The sequence below is a fragment of the Magnolia sinica genome, chromosome 7 (genome assembly GCF_029962835.1).
Source record: "Magnolia sinica isolate HGM2019 chromosome 7, MsV1, whole genome shotgun sequence".
Classification (NCBI taxonomy): Eukaryota; Viridiplantae; Streptophyta; class Magnoliopsida; order Magnoliales; family Magnoliaceae; genus Magnolia; species Magnolia sinica.
This window is the reverse complement of record NC_080579.1, coordinates 62,035,970-62,041,435: the sequence shown is the minus strand read 5'-3', so window position 1 is coordinate 62,041,435 and position 5,466 is coordinate 62,035,970. Positions and strand designations below refer to the sequence as shown.

General features: G+C 37.5%; 1 long non-coding RNA gene across 2 annotated transcripts; it reads right to left on the bottom strand.

Moving 5' to 3' along the window:
• Positions 1 to 487: 487 nt before the first annotated feature.
• LOC131252092 (uncharacterized) lies at positions 488 to 3,416 on the bottom strand. Of its 2 annotated transcripts, XR_009174173.1 has the most exons (5): positions 3,151 to 3,416; positions 2,868 to 2,943; positions 2,592 to 2,718; positions 2,308 to 2,449; positions 488 to 750 (listed from the first exon to the last, which is right to left on the bottom strand). It is a non-coding gene; the product is annotated as an uncharacterized LOC131252092 (long non-coding RNA). The 2 variants fall into 2 exon arrangements; XR_009174172.1 differs by lacking the exons at positions 2,868 to 2,943; positions 3,151 to 3,416 and having other exon boundaries at positions 2,592 to 2,852.
• Between the last annotated feature and the right edge of the window lie 2,050 nt (positions 3,417 to 5,466).

Here is a 5,466-nt window from a genome sequence, read left to right as displayed (position 1 = left end):
ATCAAAACCATTTCAAATCAACGGCTATCAAATGGATTATTAAAGTAGAATAGTGAGTGGCCCAAATTTGAAGGGAAAAATCAGATGATTAATATTATCTTCTCAATGCAAAATTTCAGGGATGATCCATCAGCAGTTGGGTCGGGGATTTGGACAGATTGGATTGCCTTACAACCATGCTATGGGCCCGAGAAAGAGAAAATAGAAATTAAAGAAGCGATGCTCATAATAGAGCTCCAAACTTTTCACCTGCATCTGTCAATGCATATATAGGATAAAGGTCTACAACCTGATTGCTATCAAGTATCAACACCGCTAGGCATCTAGGCGGCATTATTTATCTACAAAAAAGTAGATCAATGAAAAGCATATATACCCAAGAGCATGGCATCCACCATTAAAAACAGTATGAGAAATTAGACCCATTAAAAATAGTTTTTAGAGATACTTGTACTAATAAAGTTACCTGTCAAACAAGAAAAGACCATCCACAAGAAAATGTATCAATTAAAGATACGTGTCTTTCGTATGCTATCAAATGAAACTAATATAAAAATAAATGAAATTTGCTTGAAGATTTTGAGACAGAAATTACATTTTTTTTCTGCTGCAGCAAGACAGGTTATATAAGAGTGTTGGCAGAGTGCATTGGTGCATGTCCCATTAGACAAATGATAGGAAAATATATTTTGGAGCTTTGGGGACCTCAAACTTCCTCAGCTTCTCAATCGGCCATTCTTTTCTTTTAGCCTGAGATAGGAACATAAAGGAAAGTTTGGTGGGGAGTAGTACTCAATTAAAGGAAGGTTTAGTGGAGAAGATGATTCAAAGAAATGTGTTAAACAATAATACTTATCAAAAAAATGAAAATAAGAAATTGCATATGTAAGTAATAAAGAAGTCAAAGTAAAAGAAGTTGCAAATGTAAGAATATCACAGAACTTGAACTGTAAGCTTCAGATGACAAGTTAACCAAAATGAAATGTGCTAAACAATTAGAAAGAAAAAAAAAAAACATCTTTATATGAGCCGCATACAGGATTGTTGGGTGCACAGAAATGGACAAGCATCAATGCAGTAAAATTTAAAGAAGTGAAGTCCCCTGTTACATAGGAAAAACCAGAAATGAGCAGATCCAATCATAGCAGCTTTATCAGTGGTATTGAATCAGCCCTGCCATGATGTATATATTGTATATCAACATCTTCCATTTTTTCAGATCATTTTAGAGCATGATCCAAAAATAAATAAAAAATTTGAAGCAGATCCAAATATCTCGTTCACCAATCCAAAAAAAATGAAGCAGATCCAAATATCTGGTGAACCATATTGGAGGAATAGTAGTTGTTGAATCTCAACTGCTACAAACTTTTTGTGGGCTACAAAAGTTTTTGATGAAGCTGATATTTGTTTTTCCCTTCATCCAGGTCCTTGTGTCCTGATCGAAGGTTTGATGGCAAAAAAACTCACGGCGGGTATTACATTGAGCCCTACGAAATTTTTAATGGTGGGAATTCAATCAGCACTGTGGTCCACTTGAGATTTGGACGTACTTTTCCCCCCCTCAAAAGGAGCAGAAATATGGATGGATAGCTTGGATATACAATACATGCATCAACGTGGGCTCCACAGCAGGACCAAACTGTGTTGGGTGAGACCCGGGCGCACCTAATCCGGAAATGTTTTAACCAACCACAAAGTATGTTGGGCAGTCAATCACCCTTGTTTCCTATAGTATGGTCCACCCAAGTGTATAAAAAATATACATTACGGTATGCTTATAGAACATCGACCACTAACCAGCACCATCAATGCAATCAAAATCTACCTTGATGTTTATATGGCATCCAAACGGCTTATAAGGTCATTCCCACTGTGATGTAGTGAAAATACTAAAAAATTATGAAACTTTTTAGCCACACGAATGTTTCAAACAGTGGTCACTGAATCCCTACTGTTTCCTCCCGTGCAGCCCACTTGAGTTTTGGATCCACCTCATTTTTAGTCTCATAACCTAAAATGATCTCTCAAAATGGATGCACCATGTGAATTTCTCATAAACATCATGGTGGGCCCCACTTAGCATCCCAGCGAAGGAACTTCCTGCTAGGCATGGGCAGGAAATCCGTGTCAATTATATAAAAAATTATAAATAGGTGCAGGAAAGCAGATGGATGCAGCATAAGATAACCAGCAACAAGAAAAAAGAAAGAAAAAAAGATTGACAATGGAATGCATTCCTATTCTTAGAACTACAGATTGACATTAAAATGAAAAAGGAAAAAAAAATTAATAAACCATTCTTACCTTTTATACAAAGATTGTTGATAACTGCCAGATTCTGGGAAAACAGATTACTGGTGAAAACTGAAAGCATCCATTGCTACCTTACAAGATCTTGGCTTTACAACACCCATAGCTCAGATTTAGCTTGGTATGGCATCTTGTGCTGTTAAAGATGAGCAGTACAGCTCAAATTACAAATCTGAACTAAGATTGGAAAAGAAAATAGCATTAAAAAATGAATGGTCTGATAACTGGAAATTGCAAGGGAAAATAGATGGAAATTGCAAGGGGAAATAGAAACTAACTGCTCAGAATAAATCCCCAGAGAAGGCTCTGGGCTCTCTCAGCCTGCTCGGAACTACCGGATATTTGGACCACCTTTTCAGTTAGCTCAGGTCTATCTTCCATGAGGCTGACAGTAGCCCCTGACATCTGTTTACATTAAATATCAATACCATAACTTCAGCGACCAGGTTACAAAATCAAGTAGGAAAATATCTGGACTCCATCCATTCTTAAGGATTCTAATATTTCAACTCTGTAATTGTTAAAATAAAATAATTTAATAAAAAAAAAATTACTCTGCATGCAATGTTACGTTGCTGATCTGAGCAAGCTTGCTTCCTGATCTCATGATGAGGCTGGGAACAGTATGCTCTGGTGATAAATAGTGGAAATAGCATAGAAGAAGAAGAAGCCTTCAAGTTAGCTCATCCATCAAACACAAGGAAACAACAACTAGCATTTGTAGTCTACGGCCTAATTGGCATATGTAAAAACTTCATCAATTCAGCATTTCAACTACAAAAAATAAATAAATTAAATAGAATAAAATAAAAATAAAAATCAGCAAATATCCAATACCATTATAAAAGAACCTCCAAAATCAACTAGTACACACGCAAGGAGCAATGAATCTGATATCCGGTCATCTTCGGAGCAATGAATCTGAAAATCAAACCATTGTGCTAGCAGATGAATCCCATCAACACCTGGAATTTACACAGTAAAAAATATTGGCGATACATGCATTAATCAAACTGTGTTCTGTTCAAAAACTTTGAATTACTCAACTTGATGTGCAGTTGGGTCAGGTTGAGTTGAGGGATCAACCTGACCATTAGTAATTAATCTCCAACAACAAAAGTGACGCAGGACGTGAATTTAAATATGATATGCAAGATTTCAGGCTCAGATCACACCAATTCAGAAACAATCAGACAAATTCCACATCCTACATGAAAATCCAAATATTCAATTAAAGGGGAATCTATGCGGGTCCAAGCCGACACAGGCTAGGACTGGACCAATAAAATTATAAGCCAAACGATGTCAAAGGGAAATAAAATCAACTACATGTGCATAAAAATCAGTCCCTAATCCATGGGATTCTCTAATTTCAATTCAAGGAACCCGAAGGTGATAAAAAAAGGCAAATCAATTAGGGATCATGTAATATAGGGTTAGGATTCATGAAAAATGGCTATGAGAGGATAAAAGAGGATAAAAACCTGAGCCAAAAGATGATCCCACGTGTGAACAACAACAATGGCCCAGACGGACGTGCGTGTGATCCCGGCCGCACGTGTGTGGGGCCCACTATTCAGAAAAAGACCACCTTGGCCCTGGTCGGCCAGGGATGGACTCCAAAACCCCCAAATCTCAGCTCAATCCGATGTACGGTTTGTGCGTGGTGCTCCGCCGAAGTTTCAGCTCACCTGCGGGCCGAAATCTGGAAATCTGCTGTAAGGAAGAAATCTGATACAACAAAAGGACAAATTCGAAGTACGGATGGTGAGGGAAGATGGAAAAAAAGATGATAGAAGATGAGGGTGAATTGGGATCGATGTGGCTTCGCACTACGGTAGTTAGCCCTTCGAAAAGGGAGGGCTTCGCACCCACTTTTGAATTCTTCCACAACTCACGAAGAGAGCAGAAAAATAAAGCAGGAATTTTTTTTATTAACTTTAATGAATGAAAAGAACTACAAAGGATGCCTATTTATAGGGATAACCCTATACCCAAAAACTCACACCATGTGTGACACCTATTACTTGGCGATGAAGTAAACTAAAATAAAAACCAAACAAGGAAATCTAAAGCATTCACAATGTTCTAAATAATAAAAATAAGCAAAACTTAAAATATAAAACCAATCCGACGAGTGGGCCACGATCATGAGATCCCATGGTGGGCTTTTCTTGACTATCGGGCCACTTTTCTGAACCAAAACTTGTCTTCTAGCTAGGAGGCCCTCCCTAGACGTCGTCATCGAGCCAGAACGATGGTGGGGTCCTTCTGCATACGTACATGCGTAGGGGTGGTGGTGTTCAGGCGTGCGTGTGCACGATGTCCTCATCAAAAAGGGTTCTTATATTTTTATTGAATTATAACTAGAAATGGCGATTGAAGCTATTAGCTAGGCAGGAAAGCCTCTACTTCAGTGGCATGTGGGGAAGATGATAAGCATTTCCCATTTGTCATCTTATTTTTTCACTCCTATTAGACAATTCCATCCAAATGATAATATTGTGGCCATTAAAGTGATGGCAGTGATGACAACAAATCAAGCAAATAATCTACAAATAATATTAACAATAAGTTGTCCATTTTGAAGTCCAAATTTACCCAAATAACATGCCTACCGTTTTCAAAGAAATAAGAGGTCATTTTAATCCAATGAATACATACAGGAGACTGCCGCTTGCTCATTGAAAACATTTTTAAAATTTTAAAAGAATAAGTGTTCACTCCCCAAGTATAGGGTTGTGATGTAGTAATAAACTCAGTAAGACCGAGGTCGAATCCCAAGGGACTGGAACTTGTACGTTATCTGAAACTAAGTAGAAATAGAACTAGAATGAGATGAAATCTAAACCGATTGTAATTTGAAGAATAATGATGAAAGATTAATCTAAACTGAGAAGAAATTTCAGAGAAGGGAAACTAGGGATTCAGAGGATCCACTTGTAGAGATCAGGGAGATCTTATGCCTAGATTAAAAATCAGGAAAATTAACTGAACTGCCGTTGATATAGTTTTCAAGAGATGAGAGGTATATGAATTAGAATGGATTCCATCACCAAACCATGCTTAGGAGACAAAGCAAACAACAGAATTAAACTAATTACCAACCAGTCAACATGTTTATGAAGGTTAAGAAGGGTTACCGACATCCAA